Genomic DNA, 27,064 nt, shown 5'->3' with positions numbered 1-27,064 from the left:
TCCTCTGCCCTACTGATACCGTCCACTGCCCTACTGACACTGTCCACTGCCCTACTGCCACCGTCCTCTGCCCTACTGACACCGTCCACTGCCACCGTCCACTGCCCTACTGCCACCGTCCACTGCCCTACTGCCACCGTCCTCTGCCCTACTGACACCGTCCACTGCCACCGTCCACTGCCCTACTGCCACCGTCCACTGCCCTACTGACACCGTCCTCTGCCCTACTGACACCGTCCACTGCGCTACTGGCTGACAGTGTCCGCTTTTAAGGTAGGCTATTTTCATATTTTAACTGACATTTCTTTTATTAATTGAATCATATTTTATGGGTACACTAATGCTTTTGTTTTATTTAACCATGCCCCTTTAAGTCCCCCCCCCACTGTTAATGCAATTGGGCCACAGCCACTGTTCACTGTAGCACATCTCATTACTACTCTCTTTGGGTAACCCAAGAGGTATCCCAGGTATTTTACAATCCTATAGCATGTACTACAAAAAAATTGCCGTGCACCGCAAAAGTGTTCGGGTTTGGCTTGAAGAAAAGGTGGCAACCCTACCCCAGATGTGTCACCTACACTTCTCCATTGAGGGGAAAATGACGCCCATGTACCTGAGTCCTAAATGTTAGGGTTCAGTTAGGGTTTAAATCTACTGTAAGGGTCCATTTACACTGCTGAGTTTTAATACATGCGTTCCGACGTGTATTGGGAAAGCCAATAGAACTGCATTCAGACGGCCATAGAAGTGCATTTAGAAGGCCATAGAAATGCATTCCGAAAGCCCATAGAAGTGTGTTTATAAGGCCACAGAAATGCATTTGAAAGGCTCAAAAAAGTGCATTGGGAAGGCCCATAGGAGTGCATTGGGAAGCCCATAGAGGTAGGAGGCCCATAGATGTGCATTGGGAAGGACCATAAAAGTCTCTGGGGAAGACCCATAGAAGTGCATTCAGAAGGTTCATAAAAGTGCATTGGGAAGGTCCATAGAAGTGCATTGGGAGCAGTGGCGGCTGGTGCTCCACACTTACCCCATCTAGGTTGTGGGCGGGCAGCGCCCTATGGGCAACAGGCAGACGTCTCCTCCTCCTCTGCATCACGGTGGCTTCCGCTGTGTGTCTCCCCCCTCCTCCTCCTCCTAGGCATCCAATAGGATCGCTTGTCCTTTCAGCCAAACGGGGGACAGGTCTCAGGACCCGCTTCCTGATTGGCCGGAAGGAGAATCGGTGTTACGATAATTGCCCAGTGCTCTGCACCCTGAAACCCACCATTTTTTGAAGCCTATTAGAGCCTCTAATAACGTGCTTCAAACACCCCCCCCCCCCCCAATGGAATCCATACGTCCAGTTCTAAGTTGTTCTAAATGTTTGTTGTTTTTTTTTTTAAAGCTTAACCCTTAGTATTATTTTAACTCTTCTGAGAGAATGTTCTTAGTGTATTTTCTTCTCTGATCAAATGTTCTTAGTTTATTTTCTCTTTTGTTTGAATGTTTTTAGGATATTTTTGATTGAATATTCTTAGAAAATGCGGCATCCAGCATTGCTGATAATCAACAGAGAAATCCATAACAATAACACGTTTACTAGTTAACATATTCTAAATACATGCAAATTGACAACATTGAAAGAAATAGGATTCTCCAAACGAATGTTACATTCGCCCTGCGAAAGACGACTTCAATTCATGAGAGTGTTATTTGAAATTTTGGTGTAAACGATGATACATTGTGATTTTTTTTTTTTTTACAAGTAGACGTCTACATTTTTGTTTTATAAGTAGACGTCTACATTTTTGTTTTATAAGTAGACGTCTACATTTTTGTTTTATAAGTAGACGTCTACATTTTTAAAAAAAAATTTCTATAAGTAGACGTCTACATTCTTTATTTTTTAATATAAGTAGATGTCTATTTTTTTTTTTTTTTTATAAGTAGACGTCTACATTTTTTTTTTATAAGTAGACGTCTACATTTTTTTAAAAAAGTTTCTATAAGTAGACGTCTACATTTTTTATTTTTTTTTATAAGTAGACATCTACATTTTTTTTTTTTTAATATAAGTAGATGTCTAAATTTTTTTTTTTTTATAAGTAGACGTCTACATTTTTTTTTTATAAGTAGACGTCTACATTTTTTTTAAAAAGTTTCTATAAGTAGACGTCTACATTTTTAATTTTTTTTTATAAGTAGACATCTACATTTTTTTTTTTTTTAATATAAGTAGATGTCTAAATTTTTTTTTTTTTAATAAGTAGACGTCTACATTTTTTAAATCCAACTTATAATAATTTCCCTTTTCTTTTGAAAAGCGGATATGAGGGTAAAGTATCAGTTAATAAAAGGTGTTTGACCAATTTTTATTTGCATATTGATTCTTTATGGTCAGCTTTACTGGGGGGCATGTCGGGGGTTGGGGGGGAGGGTGTCCCTTTGACTATGTACTTTGTTCTATAGGTGTCACTTTTTCTTATTGTAGAACGTTGGAAGCAATTAATTGACCGTCAGTGGTGACCACACAGATAGAGAACATCAGAAGGAGAATGGAAGGATTTGGCAGGTAGATTGTATCCTCTGAACCGGTTTAAATGTAAAACTTTCCCATTTGCCTGGCATGCACCTTTAATCTCTTATTATGCTCAGCAAACCCTTTCTCCTCTCTTTATTACACCGACATACCAGTTTTATATCATGTACATATATATATATATATATATATCTATATATAGATAGGTATATATTTATATTAAAAATTCACCTCTTTTCTTATCAAATTCCAAATTACAGGAACCGGGATATCCCATAAAATCCATGCTTAGTCCGCACATTTCAATGGATGGCCTTTTTTTTTTTATTATTCATTTTATCCGGCACTAATGTGGCAGGATTTTCAGACTGGATTTGGATTCAGCCGGCTAAGTCCTGAAGCTTGAACAAAAATAAATAAATAAATAAATATAAATCCCCGAAGGATTTACATGAATATTAAGCGGAATCCTGGAACGTCCATAGAATGTGAGAACGGGAGGCACAGAGAGGCGTATGATGTAGATGTGTGTGTAGGTCTATCTATTGATCCATCTATCCATCCGACTGTGGGACTCATTATATTCTTTTTACAAAAACGCCTACTGTGACTTGAAGAAACCACAGAGCGAAAAAAGAAGCGCACCGCCTAAAAAAAGACAGTAGAGGGAGATTTACTAAACCTGGAGCACTCAGAATCTGGTGCAGCTGTGCATGGTAACCAATCAGCTTCTAACTTCAGATTGTTCGCTTAACTTAATTCACTTATAACTACTTGCGGACCGCCCGCCGTCATTATATGGCGGCTGTTTAACGTGGAATACCGTTGTTATGGCAGCAGATTTCTGCTTTAAAGTGATATTAACCTCTTCCCGTCCTCGCTATAGCCGAATGATGGCTACAGCGCGGACCTACATTGCCGGGAGGCCGTCAGTAGACGTCCTCTCCCCTTTGCACGCTCCCGGCGTGCCTCCTGCGGGTCGTGCGTGGCGCGCTCTGTGATCACCGATTCAATGAAACTCGGGTGATCACAGATCAGAGTAAGGGGCCGATATCGGCCCCTTACCACGTTCGTATTCAGGGACTGTGTGTTGCAAGGAAGCATCAGCGTTTACAAGAGTATGGCTGCATACAGGGCCGGACTTACCATTGGGCTTGACTGTGCTCAAGCCCATGGGCCCTGCCCAATAGGGGGCCCCGCGGGCCCCGCCGGTTTACATTTTAAACATCTTAATATAGCTTCAGCTAGATCGGATGAAACAGCGGTGACTCACACTAGTCCTCACTTGGCTGCAGCGGTGCTCTGCCCGAGTCTCAGCCGATCAGCGGCGCAGAGAGAGAGACTCTAATGTGTAATTACGCAGGACGGACCAGGAGGAGCCTGGAGGTGGGTGGAGCTGCGCCGTTGGCTTGGCAACCCTGCACTCGTTGCTAGAGCCTGGGCCGCCTGGCGTCTAGCAACCACTGACGTCATTGAATCAGTCACGCCAGACTCGGAGTCTCAGACTCAGCGCCGACGTGACCGCAACAGGAGCTGCCTGGAGCGGAGGAGCCTGCCTAAGTGTAGTATCTGTCTTTCCCGGGCTGCCTTACAAGGTATTTGTTTTTCAATATGTTTTTTCAATATGTTTTATTCTCATTCTGACCGAGACATTTGTGCATTGCAATAAACACATGATCACTTTGAACTTTTTTAATCATTATTTATTTATTGGAAAAATAGTTTTTCAAGCTTCAGCTTCAATCAGTGGTCATATAAATAGATTATTACGTTTTATTTTAACATGTAACACTGTCTACGGTACCAGTCAACATTTTCTTCTATTTAAAGTAATGTATTGAAGGCAGGGCCCGAAAGTGACTCAAGCCCAGGGGCCCCCACCACCCTGAGTCCTGCCCTGGCTGCCTATAGACCTTTCACGTGAATGGCAGGCTGTACATGGCAACTGCGGCTGTCAGGGCACAGGAAAGCAGCAGGAGATTTAAGTGGAGGGGGGGTTTGTATTCCAAATAAGAAGAGCAGACTAGGGAGACAACATTGCTCCTCCATTGAGTGGGGAAGAAAGTATGTTACTGGCAGGATCACCAGATGAAATTAAGGGAGAAAAAAGCCTAAGAAAGGGGAAAGGAATGCACTACATCTAAGGACTGTTAAGCTGCAATATATTACATTTTTGTTTGTGGGGGGGATACGGCTATCTGAATACATAGCCACAAAGCTTCTCTTAGGTCCGGTTTTCCCATGAGTAGTTTTGCTATAATGTGGTCTGAAATGTTGTCTGAAGCTGAGACCACATAGGTCCCCCTTCTCGAGCGATCCACCAAGCAGGGGAACAGAACAGGACGTGATGTCATAATGAGGCTACCGTGAGTCTGACATGTAACCACCCTTGTCTCATATCAATACACACAGGCAGAAATCTGCCAGGTCTTATCATTCCGAAAGTACTTGTGAAACTCTGTGTTCCACCTATTGTGAAGGACTCCCCTAGCGCTTCTAAGAGTGACAGAAAATAATAACAAAATGCCTTCATTGCCCCCATTTTTCTAATTTAAATTCTTAGTACATTTCCTTTTTTAATTTTAAACTTGTTTTTTTTTTTTTTTTATATAATCTTTATTTTACACCTTTTCTTTCCAATTTACAAAACATTTACACATAATGTGATAATTTGGATATATCATTTTACATATCCATTTTATATCTCATTAAAAAAAATTTTTTCATCTATTGTTATATTCTACCACATTGGACACCATTCAACCACATATACTTTCTTACACAGAAGAATAAAAAAAAAAAAAAGACCCCCCTTTATCCCTCCCCCTACCCTTATGCAGCGTACACACGAGTGGACTTTTCGACCGGACTGTTCCGATGGACAATCCGATCCTGTGTGGGCTTTATCAGACCTTCAGCGGACTTTTCCAGTCGAAAATCAGACTTTAGATTTGGAACATGCTTCAAATCTTTCCGACGGACTCAAGTCCAGTCAAAAAATCCGCTCGTCTGTATGCTAGTCCAACGGACGAAAACCCACGCTAGGGCAGCTACTGGCTCCTCAACTCCCTTATTTTAGTCCGGTGTACGTCATCACGTACGAATCCGTCGGACTTTGGTGTGATCGTGTGTAGGCAAGTCTGGTCGTTCAAAAGTCAGAAGTCAGAAGTCCGTCAAAAGTCAGACGAAAGTCCGCCGAAATGGCCATTTGTGGCCGAAAAGTCCACTCGTGTGTACGCGGCTTTACCCTTTCTTCCTCTCTCTCTCCTCCCCCCCCCCCCCCATACCCCTCTCCACCATATTACTCTACATATATTTTGATAAATTTGCAGAGGCTCTAAACTCATCCCATTTGCACCATGTTTCCTGTATTTGATCCCTCTGTCCCACATCCATTCCTATCATCATCTCCACTGACTGCATCTCGCTCATCTCGCACACCCACTCCCCTATTGAGGGAGCCGTTGTCGTCCTCCAGTTTCGAGCTAACATGGTTCAAAACTTGTTTTATCACTGGCATTTAATGGCAGCACGTTTCATTGAAGCTTTCACCTCAGCCCCTGCAGCTAAAGAAGCTTACATTTTAATGTCTCTACAACATTTACACATACACAGAAGGACCTATCTGGGTGCTAAAGGTTGCCCTGGTGGGAATTTACTCCAGGAACCTATCATTGCAAAACACTTTGCAGTACTGAGGTCCAGGAATAATCAGTTATGTAAGTGGAAAAGGGTAAATTCAGCTTCTTCTCTTGAGTTTTATTTTTATTTTTTTTTGCTGTTACTAAGAGTACCCCTGGGGTGACCAACTCCCATGGGACACAGACACCGTGGATTCTCTGCCTTCCTTGCCCTTGGCCAGACAAGGTAGACCCATAGCTCCCAACTGTTCCTGATTTCGAAGGACTGTCCCTGATTTGGAGCAATGTCTCTCTGTCCCTCATTCCTCCTCATTTGTCCCTCATTTAGGTCTGATCTATGTAGAATGCACTTTTTATGTATCAAAAAGTGTTTTCCAGCGCTAAACCTTTCATCTGATTTATAAATTGCTGCATTTGTAAATTCCGAAAGCCAATATAAAAGAATAGTAGTGGTAAAAAAAGGACTTGTTTTTTTTTTTGTACAATTCTCCTTTTAAGGGGGCGTGGCAAGGGGTGTGTCCTATGCCTGCATACTTTTGCTGATAGGTGTCCTCCATTCCCATCTCAAAAAGTTGGGTATGTAGACCCATTCAAATCAAAAGGCACTGGGCCCCTCCAGTCTTCCCAGGGGAATTACTCCGATGCCCCACTTCCCATGGGCACCCCAGTTTGTGTTCCAGACATTACTAGAGCCTCCAGTATACCAGCAGGGACACTATAAAGCCATACAGCCAACCATTCCTGCCAAAAGGCCAGAATAGCAGCACAGCACCCCTACTGGACACTGATAAGAACAGATACTACTCTTGATCTTAGCCAAAAGGCAGAGAAGCTCTTCCTCTTTAGTGCCCAACTGCCAAGGAGGGCAGATATAGTATAAGCAGAGGGTTAAGTAGGTAAGTTAATGCATACGCGGACAGATTGGGCAGAAGAAGGAAAGATCATAGTGGGCAGAATATACAGTATTTGGCAGGAAATGGAGGGGAGAGAGTAGGTAAATGATGGAGAAGACACAGTGGAGAGAAGAAGGAGAAGACATAGTGTGTAACAATTGTAGGGGACATTGTGTGTAAAAATTGTAGGGGACATTGTGTGTGGGAGATGGACAGGACATAGTGGGCAAGAGCTTGAGGAATTATAGTGAGTAGGGGATAGAAGGGACAGAGTAGGTTCTACATAGGGTACAACGAGTAAATGGAAGATGGAGGGGAAATGGGGGGAACAGAATTGGAAGGGAAATGAAAAGGAAAGAGTGGGTGAGAGATGGAAAGGAACAGAGTACCTGTTGTAGCACCCTCCTAGTATAGTGTAGGCTGCTAGGTAAATCTAGTTTAGCTCTTCTGTAGTCAGGGCTGCTCAGTGTTTCACAGGCTGCTGTTCTGTTAACCCATCTGTTTTCTCAAGGCTTCTGGAAGTATAGTGAGAGGGAGAACAGAATTGGATATTTATGAAATTACTGAATTTTCATGAAACCCCAGCCAATTCCTGGGGAAGTGTGTCTTAAGCCTCATACACACGCTCACATTTCCCGCAGACAAAGCCTCGGACTTTTGTCCGAAGGGCGTTGGCCCAAAACTTGTCTTGCATACAAATGGCACACAATTGTCAGCCAACAAACACGAACGTAGTGACGTACTAGACGTACTACGAGCTGAAAAAGGGGAAGTTCTATTGTCAGGTGCCACCCTTTGTGCTCCTTCTGCTAATTTCGTGTTAGTAGAAGTTTGGTGAGTGTTGATTCGCGCTTTTCATTTCACACTTTTCATTTCGCACTTTTCAGTTTGTTTTTCTGAACGGCCGTTCGTCAAACAGCCATGTTGCGGAATTGGAGGAGATAAAGTGTTATTTATTATTGGCATTGGAGTTATTGCTTTGACCCAAGTCCAGTCCAGGAACAGGAGGAGGAGGATCTCTTGGACCAAAAATTGGTTGCTTTATTAATCGTGACCAATTATATGCCTTTGCTGAGGGAGCTCCAGGAGAATAATCCGGATGATTTTCGGAATTATCTCCGGATGACGGACCCCTGCTTTCACCAACTCTTGGCATTGTTGACCCCCTATATTAAGAAGCAGGACACATGCATGAGGCTTTTTATTTTATTTTTTGGTTGAATAATAATGATTTGATTCGTTATATTTTCTATATTTTTGGATGCATAGAATACAGTTTTTGGTTAGGTTCTATTGGCAGATAGCATGTCTAATTTTATTTGTTTTCTTTTTTTAATGCACAATAAAAAAAATGTAGAGAATAATGCTTGGCTATGTGTTTTACTTTAAATGACAGTTTGGGAGTAGGCCAGCACGTTTTAAAAAATACAATGTAAAATTGACAAGGGACAACAACATAGTTGCATCTTTGATCTTAAAAACTACAGGATAATAGTGCTGTGGTAACTTGCACCAAAAAAAAAAAAATATATAACAAACATAATAATATTTAATTTAATAATATTCAAGCCTTTGAAAATTCGTTTGCAATAACTCCAACAGTATCACCAGCAAAACAGCTTCATTATTATCACATTAAAGAAGAAGAGAATTGTGCACTGCATTTCGAGATTTCATAATTTGCCAGGTCACGAATGTTAATTCTCCATTACGAACGCTAGTTTACAAGACCGACCGCTTCTGGTCCTTGCTTCCGAGCATGCGTATTTGTACTTTGGACTTTTGTCCGATGGACTTGTGTACACACGCTCGGAAAATCCGACAACAGACCGCTGTCTGCCGAAAATTTTAAAGCCTGCCATCCAACATTTGTCCGCGGAAAATCTGACAACAATTTTTCAAGAGCCGGGAGAAAGTTGGTGGGAAGGAGTCCAACTGTCCTGCCGATATTCACCAGGCACTAGGAAGAGCCTGGTGGATATCGGCAGGAGGCAAAAGCTGATCTTGTGGTTAAGTTAGTTTATGACCCTCAATGCTGAGGAGAACTGACATTGACAGAGTGGACATAAGATGGAAATAACAGAATGGGGGGGAGGGGGGATATAAGAAAGTGTAGGTTGTAAACACAGTGAAAGAATGGATGTAGATGGACAGGATGGGGTGAGTGGTTGATGGAAGAAAACAGAAAAAGTGGAAGAAGTTGGAAAAGACAGAATGGGGAGAATCCCGAGAGGACAATAAGGGTGGAATATGGAGGAGTAATGGAGGGGATAGAGTGGGTGGGCAATGGTGAAGACAGATTGAATGGGAGATGGAGAAGACAGAGTGGACAGAAGATGGAAAGAACAGAAAGGGGAGCAATGGAGAAGAAAGAGTGGGGTGAAAATCGATTTTACAAAATGGGGAAGGTGGTGGGATTTAATGGACGTAGATGGAAAGGACAGAGTGGGTAGGAGATGGAAGGAACAGAATAAAGGGGCAGATGGAGAGGACAGAATGGGGGCAGAGGTGGTGAGTAGGGAAAGCATGAAAGATGGAGGAGGAATGGAGGGGACAGAGTGGGCAGGTGATGGAGGGGACAGAATCGAGGGAAGATACTGCAATCAGAATATAGGGGAGGTGGAGTTTACAGAAAATAAAGTGGGCAGAGGATGAAGTTGGCAGAAGGAGGGCACAGAATGGATGGCAGATAGAGCGGTCAGAGAAGAAGATAGAAATGGCACAATAGGTAGGAGAAGGAGAGGATAGAGTGCGGGAGGAGAGGATGAAAGAGTAGATGGGAGAAGGAGAGAACAGAGAAGGTGAGAGATTGAGGAAATGATGGAGCCATGTGATAGACACCACTTGGTAAAAGCATTTGTCAATTTTGGAGGAAGATGAGTATTTTTTTTATCTGTTTTACACAATTCTTACAGGGAGAGGGTGGCTTCTGCTTTTAAAGTGTAGTGACAAGGTGTTACAGGAATGTTATAAAGTTGTCTCAACTGAAATATATCTGTGCTACTTTTACTTTGAAATAAACTCAAAACACTCCGTAGATCAGCTCAGATCTTCACAACAAAGCAACTCATCACAAGTGACCTAAAAAGACGTTTGAGCACAATGCTGCCTCTGAATGTTATGTAGGGCTTTTCCTGTACAGGAAACTGGTTTACTACAATGCATGTGAGAAAGAAATTTTTGTGGGTGAAAGTTACACACTGGCAAAACCAAGAAAAATTTTCTTTTTCATGGGTTATAGGCAACTGGTTGCTGTACAATTATAATGCTCACCCACTAGGGAAAAAGATCACTCATCATGTGGACAGGCCACCCTAAAGTTTTATTTCAGCGTTTTGCAAGATGCTGAAGGAAATGAAACACACAAAGGTTGATGAGAACACCCCGGACTCTTAGGTGGACAGGAGCAGATTTGGGGATTATGGCAGATAGATTTAACTGTTGGAGCATCCACAACATACTGTAAAAGAGGCCAAACAACCTGTAACTATAGCTAAAATATCACTTTGGTGTAATTGTGGTGAATTTACCCTTTAAGTGCTTATGAAAAGGTACTGCAGAATTTATTTTGGGCAGTATAGAAGGCTAGTGATTGATTCAACCCATCAGTGTCACGTGGCATCCACTGTTAGATATATATCTAAAAAAAAATTTGTTTTACTTTTAATAGAGTAGTTAATGGTTAAAGCCCAACTCCACCGCAAATATAATTGTTTCCTAATCCTCCATCCCACCCCCCTCTAACCCATCCTTCCCAAAGTAAAGTTTTCCTTATCTGATGGAGTCAGTTATACTCACCTGAGTCACCCCATCCAGGTTTTCTCCTTTTCTCCTGCGAGCACTACTAATCCATCCAGACTTGTAAGCCATGCTGGCTGGTCCCCTTCACTCCCATGGATCAGATGTCTTCTCTCTTCAGAATCCTAAGAGGACTCTTTCACTGGCCATCCAATGGAAATTGTCCACATCACACGGGCAGTGATGTGAACACCAGGAAGAAGGATTCCTCCAGGGAGTAAACAGTGAGAAGGATCTGGCGCCAGACAATCACAAGACTGTTGGTCCAAGTAACTGAAAACAGGGTTTAGAGTTTTTTTTTGTCAACCCAACAACCAGATGGGGGGGCGTTACATTCATCCTGGAGTTGGACTTTAAAACCCGTCACAGTTATGTCTGCCATCTTTTGTGTCATTGGGTAGATTTCACTTTCACTTCCTGTCCTGTAAATACAACAGGAAAAAAGTGGCAAGTGCTCCAAAGTGACGCAAATCCTCTTTTACTTATCACCGGTACAGCTGTCCAGTCACTGAACAATATTTGTGGCTATTGTCTCTCCAATAATACAATCTAATGTAATTTCAAAGTAAAACCTGCCTTGTCTCTACCTCTTATATTGCAGCCTAACCAAGGTGCTTACATACTGTCTAGCCACAGTACAATATTTTGTGGCTATTATCTCTAAGATAATACACTGTTATTTCTTGCAAGGTAAAATCTGCCATGTATCTTTATATTTGTTGCTTACACAAGTGCTGGCATACTGTCTAGCCAGTTTCTTCTGAACACAAACCTGAAGTCCATATTTTGAATAATTTGGAAATGATTGAGTATATGGGAATGGGAGCGGGCACAAGCATTGTTGGGTTATGGTTCTGAAGTCTTTTTGCACACTCATGTTTTAACATTGTGTTAAACTTTTAAGACAATGCAATGTGAAAAAAGAAGCTCACAAACTAAACCATTAAACTGTCGTGCCACTGGCCAATCTGCACGAAGATGAGAGCTTTAGTTTTACTTTTGTTATAAGTAAACTTTCCTATAGCTTTTAGATAGAGTTGTGGCTGCTGTTTACACCAGTAATACCTACCTAAAATATCATTTGAATTACTTGAAATTTATCAGATTGGGGTGCTGCAGCGGTATTTAAAGCCAATCTGATGTCACCAGTGGCGGTCGCTCATTAGGGGCGCACAGACACCTCCTCCTCTAGTCTTTACATGCAGGGCACTGGATGCATGTATTCCTATGGATTTTTTTTTCTTTTTTAGAAGCACACGATTAGAGCCTGAGGCTCTAATTGGCGTAAAAAAGAGGGTGGGCTTGGGGTGTGCCCTGAGCCCACCCTGTTATGGGACATTAGCAAATTAATATTCCCTAGTGTCTTCCTGTTTCTCCTCCCAGCCAATCAGGAAGCGGGTCCTGAGACCCAATTGGCCAGGAGTCCTAAGACCTGATTGGCCCAGAGTCTGAAGTCCCGATTGGCCGGGAGGAGAAACCACGTCTGAGACACAGAGGAGACGGAGGGGGGAAGCCGCCGCCACATCCGTGACAGCTGTTGTCAATGGTGTGCAGTGGCGGGCTCGAGCGACGGGGGGGGTCTGTGGTCAGGTCTGTCTGCCGCCCCCCAACTGATGGAGCACCAGCCACCACTGGATGTCACACACCGCACAGCATAGAGCAGGAAGCTGAGGGTAATCTGAGACCTGAGTGGACACCACTCCTACACAGTCTCATAGGGAAGCAGGCACAGCTGAGGCTGTCAGCTACCTGCTGTGTGCTGGGGGGGGCAGGGCTCTCTCCCCAGGATTGTTTGCTGTCAGCATAGACTGTCAGAAGTGACTCATGCAGATAAGCTATATTACTATATTATTATTGGGACGCCTGCTTTTACACACACGTGAACTTTATTGGCATCCCAGTCTTATACCATAGGGTTAAATTTTGAGTTGGCCCACCTTTTGCAGCTCTAACAGCTTCAACTATTCTGGGAAGGCAGTACACAGGGTTTGGGAATGTGTCTATGGGAATGTTTGACCATTCTTCCAGAAGCTCATTTGTGAAGTCAGGCACTGATGTTGGACGAGAAAGCCTGGCTCGCAGTTTTCACTCTAATTCACCCCAAAGGTGTTCTATCCGGTTGAGGTCAGAACTTTGTGCAGGCCAGTCAAGTTTCTCCACCCTAAACTCACTCTCTCATCCATGTCTTTATGGACCATCCCCAAACTGTTCCCACAAAGTTGGGAGAATGAAATTGTCCAAAATATCTTGGTATGCTGACGCCTTAAGAGTTCCCTTCACTGGAACTAAGGGGCTAAGCCTAAACCCTGAAAAACAACCCCACACCATAATCCCTCTGCACCAAATGACTTGGACCAGTGCACAAAGCAAGGTCCATAAAGACATGGATGAGCGAGTTTGAAGTGGAGGAACTTGACTGGCCTTCACAGAATCCTCAACCCGATAGGACACCTTTGGAATGAATTAGACCGGAGACTGCGAGCCAGGCCTTCTCGCCCAACATCAGTGCATGACCTCACAAATACGCTTCTGGTCAAACATTCCCATAGACACACTCCTAAACCTTGTGGACAGCCTTCCCAGAAGAGTTGAAGCTGTTATAGCTGCAAAGGGTGGGCCAACTCATTATTGAACCCTACTGACTAATGCCGTCTACACACGGGCAGACTTTTCGGCATCAAAGGTCCGACGGTCTTTCCGACGGACTTTAAACAGACTTTTGAACGAACGGACTTGGCTACACACGATCACACCAAAGTCCGACGGATTCATACGTGATGACATACGACCGGACTAAAATAAAGCAGTTCATAGCCAGTAGCCAATAGCTGCCCTTGCGTCGGTTTTCATCCGTCGGACTAGCAAACAGACGAACGGATTTTTCGACCGGACTCGAATCCGTCGGAAAGATTTGAAACATGTTTTAAATCTAAAGTCCGTCTGATTTTCGACCGAAAAAGTCCGCTGCAGGTCCGATGAAGCCCACACACGGTCGGATTGTCTGACGGATTCGTAATATGGTCGAAAAGTCCGCCCGTGCACGGCATAAGACTGGGATGCCATTCAAGACTGGGATGCCATTCATGTAAAGGCAGGCGTCCTGGTACTATTGGTAATATAATATATATCTGCTCCCTCAGAGGAATGAGGGAGCAGATAGAAGCTACACTAAGTGCTTTGGGATGGGGCAAGTAAATACTATAGAAGGGTTCAAGAAGAAAAACCTCAAAATGGGATTTTTAAGGCAATTCGACAAAAAAATGTGTAGAAAAATTAACAAAAAATATACAATTTTATTAATACACAAAAATTCATAAAATTCTTATGGAATTGTTGTAGACTTTTCCACTACATACCATCTTTTGTCATCTGTCTTGATGGTTTCATGATTGTAGTAGGATTTTGCACCTCTGTCAATTATTGTATAATATTATTCAAATACATGTATATATGTTTTTCTCGTGTTTTTTTTTTTTTCATAAAAATTTTATGAATTTTTGTGTATTAATAAATTTGTATATTTTTTATTCATTTTTCTACACTTTTTTTTTTTTTTTTGTCAAATTGCCTTACAAATCAAATTTTGAGGTTTTTCTTCTTGAATTTGTAATAAGGGATGATGGCAATTTACACGTTAAACCATGGGAGTCGATCAATTTACACTATAGAAGGATATGCTTTGTTCATTTTTCATTTCAGGGGTTTACAACCGCTTTATGTTTGTGTTGCATGAATTTTAAAAAGGATTCAACAACCCCCTACCACGAATTAAATCCAGGCATATTCGTACATCCATAGATATCAACTATATTTGCTGGTCACTCTCAGAGATTGTATTTCAGCAGGACACTCAGAGCCTTGTTGAGCGTGCCTGGTACAAACAGCATCTAATTCTCTCCCCCTGCCTCCGCCGATCACCACAACATATACCGACAGTCTCATCATCTATCATTGGCTGTAGATTACGTTCCCCCCCATATTCTGTCCTGTACAGTTAACCTTGTTGTAGAAGCTCAATAGGAGGGTCACCCTCCTGTCTCCCCTCACCGGAGTGTTGTGCGTGGCCTTGAAGGACAGCTAAGGACAGCGGCTGCCCCTGATCAATAAGACAATAACTGTAACAGACCAGCGCTGGTAATGATTCCCGTAAATGACTTCCGAGCTCAGTTCTTTACTGGAGCGTTCCTGCCTGGCCTCATTTATATAAGAAAATGGAGGCGCTGGGCAGCCGATCAGAAAATAGCTGTAGCAACAAATCCAGGTTAGCAAGTACCCATGACTAAGGTGGACATTTCATTTATATGGTGTACAGCTTCTTCTTCTAAAGGGAATCTGTCATTGTAGAGGCCACATTCCAATGTTGTGGAGCAGACTGGTACAATGCAGAAATCCCTGTCATTCCGAACATTCATGTCGCCACTGAAGAGTAATCAGCAGTAGAAAAGGTGGAAACTCTTGACACTGCTCTGTGCACAGAATCATTAAAGTGATTGTAAACGATCGCCTTGTAAAACAAACCATTCCGCTTAAAACTGAAATGGAGGGCAAAACATTTGTGTATAGATATAAAAAAAACCATTATAAATACCTTTTTTTCCCCCTCACATACCCTCTGTTTTCAGCTGCATAAGAGCTGGGGAGGAGAAAAAGCAGCACACTAATCTTCCCAGGTACTCTCGTTATATTGAGGGAATGCGGGATGTTATTATTGATTTTTTTTCTCACTGTAGGGATGCCCTGTCCTCTTCCTGTCTCTGATGCTGCAATGGTTAACTCCTTCGGGTCTTCAGGCAGAACAGCAGTACAGATGGTCCGACAGGGACACCCCCCTGCCTCTTTGCTCCTCCTCCATTAAGAAAGGTTATTTCAATATTTAAACTGCTTACTACAAGCTTCTTGAATGGGGGAGAGTCTGGTCAGTAAAGGGATTCTCTCCCCCATTCACAGGTCATGTTACATTCATTGTAGTCAGTGAGACAACTTTTCTCATTGGAGGAAAAGCAAGGAGGGGGTGTGCCCCTGTCGAACCATCTGTACTGCTGTTCTGTCTGAGGACCCAAAGCTGTTAACCACTGCAGTGCCAGAAGTTCAGCAGCAGGAAGAGGACGGGGCATCCTCACAGTGAACATTTCACCAGGATCCCTTGCGTTACAGGCTCAGCCCCACTGTATGGAAGAATTTTCAAAACTTTTTTTTTAACTTTTACACAGAGACAAGAACAGGTCAGGGCATCCCTGCAGTGAAGATTTCTGCGGGATCCAGCTGCTTGCACAACTTACTATGTACAGTACAGTATATGTGTCCCTTGCCCTTTGAAGTTACAATACGACTTGTATCCTTGGTCATACTTAAACTCTATCTATTTCATCTCTGTAAACTTATTTTAAAATAGTAAAGATTGGAACAAAAAAAGCTCAAAACTATCATTTTTATAGCCACAGTCCAATCGTTTCCAATCAATTACCAATAAATGAGATTGGATGGGTGTAGCCAAGTTGTCTGTTGCCGTTTCCGTTATTATGACCATTGCATGGTACTATAGCCCTGCACTTATAGAAGGCGTAGAAGTCCATCAAGCAGGCTGAATATTTTGCTGTTCGGATAAAGATTGACAATGAAAATGTCCAGCTTTGCAGTATTACATTTCGTGCAATGATACAGAAATACATTTGCCGTCCGCTTCTCAGTTGGCGGTCAACGTGCTAAAAAAGGTGGTTGCATTCCGAGAAGTAACATACGCTCTATCTGCAAAGCCACAAACTCATTAGCTACATACAAGGTGACCTATATTTTTATCGGGGCCTCGACATGACTAGGCAGAGGGGAGAGGGGATATAAGCATTACTTTTATGCCCTAGAAGTTTTCCCCCAGCGATCTGACACCGGATGACCGAGTTAGGGCCAATTACACTTCTGAATTGGGGTAATGCTGATGTCCCTGCAACGCAATATGACATGCTTACGGTGTGCCTTTCATTTTACATGACAAATAAGGGTCGTGTGTGATAATTACCATGTTTTAAGCTCAACTTATTGGAAAAAACTCTTGCCAAAAGTGTTTGGTTCTATTTTTCAATAGAGTGGGCAAGAGTCGAGCACCTGTGAAGTTTTTATTGTTGTCTTTGTCCCCAGGGTTACTGGGACAGGAGGGCAAAGATCAATACAAATAGATGCTCGAGCCTTATGGCTAGTAAACACAATGAGAAAATCGTATGAAAAACACCGCTTTCTGAGCGATCGTCTGAAAACCTGATCGTTAGTACACAGCTTCAGAGAGCCGATCATGAAAGTTCTTGCAAAGTTACCTGAAGGAACAAGCATGAACATTTTTCAAGTATGATAAGAGAACAAGCAATTTATGTTTAATCAGTACAGCATTCATTAAAAAAAAATCGAGTGACCAAGACCGCACATGCTCGGAGATGAGCACGTGCAATACATCATCACAGCAAGTTGTTACATGTATTGCATTACAATGCAATACATCATCGCGGCAAGTTGTTTTCTGTATCACAAGAATTTTCGTAACTCTAGTAACCCAGATAGCAAACAATTGAGCTGTAATTTTGAAAATGACTTGCTAAGCTATTGCTAGACTTTCCAGGCTTCACAGGTTTGTTTCAATATTGCAGCAAGTCTGCATTGCATGACTCCAGATCAACTTTCTTTGCACACACTCTGTAAGTCTGCTGCAAGTTCTGGTTCAGTTATGTTGTGTAATAGTCATCCCACCACAGGGGGCACTGTGGCTGAATCGTCATGCTGTAGACTTGCAGAGCTCTTGCTGTAGACTCACCACTGCAACTTTGCTCTTGCTAGGAACTTACCATGTAAATTTGCTACAAATTGGAAAAATGTCAACTAGAACTTGTGCTTCAAGTGTTCTGCAAGCGTACAACTTGACAGTGAAAATGTGCAGCAAGTTAACAGACTTACAATTCAACACTGCCACAAATTTGTGGCAAGTTATCCTTGCTATCAGGGAGCCTATTTGTTTTTTGATATGAGACAAGCATGCAAAAGAAAAAATGGAGGATCGTTTGTCCATGATTCTCATTGTGTGTACTAGGCTTGATCTCCCTCTACGATACGGCATGAGGCCATTCCTAAAATAAATTTACTGAAACAAAATGTTGACTCTAATTTCAGAATTCTGACTTTTAATCTTAGAATTATAACTGTCAAACTTAGAATTCAGACTTTGAAATTCATAATTCTGAGTTTTATTCTCAGAATTCTAACTTTCAAATTCAGAGATGTATATTTTAACCACAGCATTCTATCTTTTAGATGCAAAATTCTGACTTTAATCTCAAAATTCTGATTTTAAAGAGGTTCTTCAGCCATTTTGAAAAAGTAAAAAATAAAAGTCAGCAGCTACAATTACTGTAGCTGCTGACTTTTACTAATAGGACTCTTTACCTGTCGAAGAATCCAGCACCGTCCTCATCCGGGCCGGTTCTTCACCAGGGGGGGGCCTGAACTTCTGGTGGAATTGCCTAGGTGATCTGAGCAGAAGTGGGAATAGGTACCTATCAACACTAGGTAGGCCCCCCCCAAAAAAAGTCCAAAAGTGTTAGAGGGGGATTGGAGGAGGACATAAAACGGAACTTCTCTTTTAGGGTGAAGTTCTGCTTTAATCTCAAAGTTCTGAATTTTGGTCTCAGAAGTTTAACTTTTCATTCAGACAGAATTCTGAGATAAGTCAAAGTTCTGACTTTTAAACTTTTCGGTTTTGATGAGTTAATAATTCACCTAGAGGCATCTTTAGTTTTACACCCCTAAGTGAAAATGTCCAAATTGGGTCCAATTAGCTATTTTCTCTCCCCGGTGTCATGTGACTCCTTAGTGTTACAAGGTCTCAGGTGTGACTGGGGAGCAGGTGTGTTCAAATGGGTGTCATCGCTCTCAGTCTCTCATACTGGTCACTGGAAGTTCAACATGGCACCTCATGGCAAAGAACTCTCTGAGGATCTGAAAAAAAGAATTGTTGCTCTACATAAAGATGGCCTCAGCTATAAGAAGTTTGCCAAGACCCTGGAACTGAGCTGCACCACAGTGGCCAAGACCATACAGCGGTTTAACAGGACAGGTTCCACTCAGAACTGGCCTTGCCATGGTCAACCAAGGAGGTTAAGTGCATGCACTTAGCGTCATATCCAGAGGCTGTCTTTGGGAAATAGACATATGAATGCTGCCAGCATTGCTGCAGAGGTTGAAGGGGTGGGGGGTCAGCCTGTCAGTGCTCAGACCATACGCCGCACACTGCATCAAATTGGTCTGCATGGCTGTTATCCCAGAAGGAAGCCTCTTCTAAAGATGATGCACAAGAAAGCCCACAAACAGTTTGCTGAAGTCAAGCAGACTAAGCACCAATGATAAGCAGAATAAAATATTTAAAAAATGTAATATCAAATGTATCCTATGAAAAACAAAGGCCAATCAGCTGTGTTCCCATCAAACATCCAATTGTGTGCAAGCAAAAAATGCTGTTTTTTATTTTTATTTCTATTTATTTTTTTGTCTTGCACACGATTGGGTATTCCAAAAGAACACAGTTTGATCTTATTTTCTAAACTCAGCCAAGGATGCCTTTGATCGGTGAACAGTCTTTTACTCTTTAAGTAAATAAACCCTGAATGCGTGCTTATCTTAATATATAAGGTTTACATTTCTTATAGTAGGCACTATAAGCAATTTAAAATATATAAATGTAATATAACATGTATGAAAAAAAAAAAAAAAACACAGACCAATCAGCTGTGTTCGCAAAAAAAAATCCAATCATGTGCAAGCAAAAAATCCTGTTTCTTATTTTTATATTTTTTATATTTCTTTTGCACATAATTGGGTATTTTAAATGAACACCGTTTCGCCTTAGTTACTTGGTGAATGTTGTCTTTGAATAGTGAAAAGTCTGTTTTTTTACCTTTGGTTAATTTTGCTCGAATGTGTATTTTTTTTTCATATACTAGGCATATATATAAGCAATATAAAATTTATTATAAAACGTATAAATGTAATATGAAATGTACTATAAAAAATGTAATAGAAACACCTTAGTGAATGTTGCCTTTGATCAGTGGATAGAATCCCCCGAATGTGCACTCTTTTCTTATACCAGGCACGATAAGTAATAAAAAATGCATAATTTTTCTATGAAATTGAATATCAATTGTATAAATGTAATATGAAATGTATTACATAAAATGTAATAAAAACACCTTTTATTTATTTATTTAAATTTCTCTAGAACTGATTGGGTATTTAAAGTGAACACGGCTTCACCTTTTTTATTTACTAAGTGTAGAAGTGAAGCTAATATGTTCAGCCTTGTTAGTAAATCAAATTTAGGACCCGTTCACATCTTAGCAATTTGTAGCTTGAAGCTTTGAAGCTCCAAAGCGCTGGAGGAGAAAAAATAAATTGTTCTTTTTGGAGATGGTTCACATCTCCACTACGAGTCGCCTGAAGCTCAAAAAAAAGAGATCTGGATCTGGAGCTTCTTTTTTATTTGTAGCTCAAATTGGGCAGATTGGTGAGTTTTTGAAGCGTTTTCTGTTCCATAGAAATGCATAGAAACGTTTGATTTGCGTGTTTTTGAGCATTTTAGCACTTTTTTTTTTTTATGCGTTCCTGAGCGTTTTTCTGCTCAAATGCTAAAAATAAAGTGAATAATAATAATTTATAAAGAGATAATAAATAAAATACATAAATGATAAATAATAATAATAATAATCATAAATAAAAATAAATAAATAAGTAAAATTTTACTAATAATAATCTATAAAGAAATAATAAATAAAATACATAAAAAAAGTAAAATAATCATAAATAAATAATAACATAAATAATACATAAAAAAGAAAAAAAAATCATAAATAAATAATAAAATAAATAAGCACAATAACCCCAACCCCTAATAATAATCCCTAGCCCCAACTCCTAACCCTAATATTAACCCCCAACCCTAATACTTAACCCTAATCCTAACCTCTAACACTAATCCTAATATTAACCCCTAATCCTAACCCCATAACCTAACAAAATAAATAAATAAACAATCATAAGTTAATAAATAAAATAAATTAACCCCTAACCATAACCTTTAACTTCTTACCCCTTACAAAAAAAAAGTAATAAACAAATAAATAATAAACAAATAAAAAGTGGATGAAAAGCTGAAAAGCATAGCGACAAATGATGAAACAGGTGATGTTTTTCTTTATTGGCTAATAAAAAATGGCAAAGCTCAAAAACGCTTCAATAACGCTGTACAAAGACGCTAAAAAACGCCCATACAAACGCATGAAAAAACATCCGAACAAAAGGTGCTGCTGCCTTAATATCTTTTTTGTTATGTGAATGTCTGGATATTCCCCTTTAATTTTAAGACAAGAAAATATTTAAACCCAGCACGAAATGCAGCGAGTGCGTCACAGCCGGTGTTTATAAGTTACGTTGCACAGTATTTTTCCGTCCAGCTGCCATTATGTCTCCGAACGCTAAACCCGCATAACGGCGGTACCAAATATATGCTGACAAATCCAGGCCGAGCGCACAAAATAATTGGTCAGGTCGGTCGGATTAGCAGAGTTCTCCACGCTTGTTATACAAACAAACAGCAGTTCTATAGTTACAGCCAGGCACGCCGAAAAGGATGATATGGGGACTGTTGGTAAAAGCCGCAACCTTAAAATACAGATTAATATTTATGTGTGATGCCCGGCGTCCTGCTGGATGTACGTCTTTTATTTAATCTCGCACCACCTGAGCCGATTCACTCCGGGGCTTAGATTCTAAAATGTTGCAAAACACCTCAAACATCCCAGAATAAAATAGTGATCATAATGATATTTATACTCCTGCAGAAGATATTCCATTCGGAGGTCTGTAAAGCTTATGGTTTCTCCGCAGCTATAAATAATTAGAGAGCGGGCAGCGACCATGCTGAGCAGAAAAGAAAAAAGAAAAAAAAAAATGGAGGAAGCAAAAATCTTCCTAGATCTTTTACTTGGCTTCGGGAATAAAGGGATATCACATCTGAATTATAGCTTGTTTTACATAATAGGCAAATGTCTACAGCAGACATTCTCAACCAGGGTTCCTCCAGAGGTCCCTCCAGAGGTTCCTCCAGAGGTTCCTTGAGCTGTGGCTGATTGACCTCCCATATGATGGTGCCTGTATATGTTCTGGAGTCAATGCCACTTGGCAGAGCCAGATGCGTAAACCCAATGATAAATTTAACAGCCTGTAAGGAGCATTCTTCTCACTCACCACCAATGTAAGGAGCATTCTTCCTACTGACCACCAATGTAAAGAACATTCTTCCCACTCACCACCAATCTAAAGAGCATTCTTCCCACTGACCGCCAATGTAAGGACATTCTTCCCACTGACCGCCAATGTAAGGAGCATTCTTCCCACTGATCACCAATGTAAGGAACATTCTTCCCACTGACCACCAATGTAAGGAACATTCTTCCCACTGATCACCAATGTAAGGGACATTCTTCTCACTGATCACCAATGTAAGGAACATTCTTCCCACTGATCACCAATGTAAGGGACATTCTTCCCACTGATCACCAATGTAAGGGACATTCTTCATACTGACCACCAATGTAAGGAACATTCTTCCCACTGACCACCAATGTAAGGAACATTCTTCCCACTGATCACCAATGTAAGGAACATTCTTCCCACTGATCACCAATGTAAGGAACATTCTTCACACTGACCACCAATGTAAGGAACATTCTTCCCACTGATCACCAATGTAAGGAACATTCTTCCCACTGATCACCAATGTAAGGAACATTCTTCCCACTGATCACCAATGTAAGGGACATTCTTCCCACTGATCACCAATGTAAGGAACATTCTTCCCACTGATCACCAATGTAAGGAACATTCTTCCCACTGTATTTTTTTTAAAATATTTTTTAATACTTTCAATAAAATCAATTTAAAACAATAAGAAAACATTCCATGAATCCAAAACTAATCAATACAAAGTACGGGAGGAGGCAGAAGGACACAGTACAGCGGGGGTCAGAAGAGCACAATACAGGGATCAAGAGGGCACAGGACAGGTTCTAGGATGCCTGCCATCCCAGGCAGGGCAGGAATTAGGGTGGTGGGGGCCCCTGGGCTTGAGTCACTTTCGGGCCCTACCCTTCTATACATATGCACAGCTCTATAAAACAGAAATAGAAAAGAACAAGGTGCGCCAGACTCAGTGCAGTATTAAATGCCCATCAATGCAGCCTTATCAATGTCCATCTGCAGCCTTGTCAGTGTCAGTGTAGCCTTGCCCCAGTGTAATTTGCAGACTTGTCAGTGTAGCCTTTCAGTTTAAAAATGGCGCCGCCGAGATACAGAGCCGGCTTTCGGCCACTCTCGACGGCTCTCGGTGGCTTTCGGCCACTCTCGGCGGCTTTCGGCCGATCTCGCCGGCTTTCGGAACGGGCGGGGCCCGCGGGGCCCCCTATTGGCCGGGGCCCATGGGCTTGAGCCCCGTCAAGCCCAATGGAAAGTTTGGCCCTGATCCCAGGACAGGTTAGTAAAAAGCATGACTGTCCCGGCAGATCCGGAACAGTTGGAAGGTATGATGTAAGTCAAGATTATCATTGGGCCCCAATGCACCTGGGGTGCCCATGCATTAAGACAGCCCTATTGAAAACTAAGGGAATCAGTGGCGGTTGGTGTTTTTTTTTTTTCTTTTGGGGGGGGGGGGCAAACAATGTAAACTTTAGATTAAACTCATTCTGTTTGAGGGTTTCAAAAAAGGTGAGCAGTTCTTCTTGAGTCCCTGTCCATATAAAGAAAATGTCATCAATGAAACAACGCCAAGTTAGTATCTTATTAAGGAATTCCTGCATATCCTCCCTGGGAGGGGATAATGACAGGTTGTTGCTACAGCGGGAAGCTCGCTGGATTCACAACCTGTCAGCTTTGAAACCCCCAGGATTAAATGATGCCTTGATAAGCCATTTTTATAGATGGCTAAACTTTCTGTTTCCACTTAGTCCGCTTCGCTTAAACCATTCCAGTAGATAGATTTAAATCTATTTAGGCCAACATGGCTATTAAAACAATTGGTGTCATTTTTAGTTTCATTTAAAATATACTATTTTCTTATTGTTTTAAATTGACTTTATTGAAAGTATTAAAAAATATATTAAAAAAATACAGTGGGAAGAATGCTCCTTACATTGGCGGTCAGTGGGAAGAATGCTCTTTAGATTGGTGGTGAGTGGGAAGAATGTTCTTTACATTGGTGGTCAGTAGGAAGAATTCTCCCTACATTGGTGGTGAGTGAGAAGAATGCTCCTTACAGGCTGTTAAAATTATTATTGGGTTTATGCATCTGGCTCTGCCAAGTGGCATTGACTCCAGAACTATACAGGCACCATCATATGGGAGGTCAATCAGCCACAGCTGAAGGAACCTCTGCAGGAACCTCTGGAGGAACCTCTGCAGGAACCTCTGGAGGAACCTCTGCAGGAACCTCTGGAGGAACTCTGGAGGAACCCTGGTTGAGAATGTCTGCTGTAGACATTGGTGTAATTTTAAGTTTCATTTTAAATATACTGACTCTTGTACTGCTCTTAATTTAATTTTTTGTACATTTCAGGCTGAGACGAAAATTCTTTTCCTTCATAAATTTGAGATTGAACCCTGTATGGAGTCCCATCTATCTATGTAGAAACGACTTTAAAAAAAAAAAAGAATTTACACTAACGGGGTTCTGGCTTTAGCAACCATACGGACGCCCCGAGAACTTGTTTACAAGGTATCTGACCAATCACCTTTGTTAAAACCTGAGCCGTAGGTGTCACCTGGTGCATGCTTATGGGGAAATGTTTCAATTGTGATGATCGGATTGCATTTTGCTCTCCGCATTGGTCTTTATTCCCTTCCCGCCATGTGGCGCAGAGGGGCGGGCCGGAAATCTTTCGGTCCGTCCCTCATTGTGTCATATGGGCAGAGGATTCTCCAAGATGGTGTTGTGCGTCTTCATGCTGAGCGTACGAAGTCACACCCGCCGTCTTGCATTCACGGCCTGCGCAGTGACACCATCAATACGTCTGCTCCCCGCTGATGACGGCAGACGCCGGTGGGCCGCGGTGAGATAAAACACATGGCACTCTGTTACCATTTCTGACAGAGGCTATGTGAGAGGCTGTTAGCCTCCTCTCCCCCTCCTGATCATCCTTTGGGGCCTTTTTCTTCTTCCAGTCTTGGACTTGTAAGTATAGAATAATTCATTGCTTAGCTATAGGGACCAAATTATGGACAAGTGGGCTACTGTTGTCAGTCTGAGGGGGCTGGATTTGCCAGCACTGGACAGGCTCTTTGTTACTCCTGGAGGATGATAGACATGTGCGATTAGTTTCGTACGAATGGAAAATTAGCACAAATTTTCGGAAATTCATACATTTGTGAGGATCCGAAATACGAATTTTTATGCATACGAATTTTGTACGAAATACGAAATTTAGTTTACGAACTTCGGATCCAAATTCTGTTACAACATAATCGGACAAAATAGGAATGTTCGTTAATTGCGATTATCCGTTATGATGAAGTTAAAAACTCAGGAAGTCAGCACAGCACAGGGATGGTGGGAGCCCCTCATAATAATAAATTCATCATAAAGAACATTCGTAATTGTTACGAAAAGTTAACGAACCTAAAAGTTAAAAACCCAGGAAGTCAGCACAGCACAGGGATGGTGGGAGCCCCTCATAATGATAAATTAATCATAACGAACATTCTTGATTATTACGAAAATTAGGATGGTGGGAGCCACTCATAATGATAAATTCGTCATAACGAACATTCTTAATTATTACAAAAAGTTAACGAACCTAACGAAAATTCGTATTTCGTACGAATCCAAATTGAATTTCGGACACGAATTTCGAAATACGAATTAATTCCAATACGAAACGGAACGAAATGAAACAAATGTATTCACAGTGCACATGTCTAGAGGATGATGGATTGTGTGTCTGGCCCTTCCTGCTGAATAATCTGTGGCTCACTTGTGCTTTATGAAATAATTATCTCTATACAATATACATATCACATACAACTCCCCCCTTTTGCTTTTCCTTTGTAGGTTTGATTTGCTGGAAAGTTGTCTCTGAGCCTCTAAATATACACAGCAGTGAGACTCCCCACTGCTGGACACATTCCCCTCTTTTTGCGGGCAGCTTCCTGAAATTCAGGAAAAATCCAACAGCTGATTGGCTCTCATGAATTCCAGTATTCATTAACTTATTTATCTTGAAATGAGGGAATTTATTGGTTGGATTCAAATACCCAGATGATTAAGGTAAATTCTTACATTCGGATGAATTAGACATGTTCATATTAGGTATTAATGATATTTTACTTAACGGTATTTAAAATACTTCCTTCATATAGTTTTAAAGAAGCCTTCTCTCCCTATGGTTGCAACGTTTGGTCTTAGCCCAGATTTTGGAAGATTTATTCGATCGTCTCAAGAACTGATTTTAGATTGATTGGTAGGTTTTCCTATTGGCCTGATAGTAATTCATATGTGATGTTTGGAAATGTAAAATAATTGCTGTAACTATACTGAAATAATATTTTTATTGTTATCAATGATGTTAATATCATGTACTCTCTTTGCAGTATTAAACTTCATGCAGCACTATAAAACTCCTGAAGCAGCTCCTTTCGAGCGAAACATGTTGAGTACAAGTGGCTGCAATGGTGTATGAAATTTATACAATTGATTATTGAATGTATTTTTTTAAACATATTGTTATTCAAATAAAATGTATATTTAAAATATATATAAATATATATACCGTATTTATCGGCGTATAACACGTACATTAATTTTAAGATGGAAGTTTCAGGAAAAAAAATTAAATTTTAAATAAGGAACTTTGAAGCAAAATAAGGGTCAGTGCCCATCTGCAGTCTCACCATTGCCATCAATACAGGCTGTCCAATGCCCATTTGCAGCCTCACCATTGCCACCAATGCAGCCTAATACTTGCCCATCTGCAGCCTCACAAGTGCCATCAATGCAACCTCATCAGTCCACATCAATGCAGCAGCCTCACCATTGCCATCAATGCAGCAGCCTCACCATTGCCATCAGTGCAGCCTGATCGATGCCCATCTGCAGCCCAGAGGGGACAGGGAGGGGGGTGGCCCAGGAG

General features: G+C 41.4%; 1 protein-coding gene and 1 pseudogene across 1 annotated transcript in view; both read right to left on the bottom strand.

Moving 5' to 3' along the window:
* The window catches only part of CD247 (CD247 molecule), a 176,312-nt gene that overhangs the window by 124,894 nt on the left and 24,354 nt on the right, over positions 1-27,064 (bottom strand). The gene's annotated exons all lie outside the window — the stretch shown is intronic.
* On the bottom strand, positions 6,834-7,001 carry LOC141130788 (U2 spliceosomal RNA; annotated as a pseudogene).

Source organism: Aquarana catesbeiana, linkage group LG02 (genome assembly GCF_042186555.1).
Source record: "Aquarana catesbeiana isolate 2022-GZ linkage group LG02, ASM4218655v1, whole genome shotgun sequence".
NCBI classification, from domain to species: domain Eukaryota; kingdom Metazoa; phylum Chordata; class Amphibia; order Anura; family Ranidae; genus Aquarana; species Aquarana catesbeiana.
The sequence above is the reverse complement of the archived record's forward strand: the minus strand, read 5'-3'. Positions and strand labels throughout refer to the sequence as shown.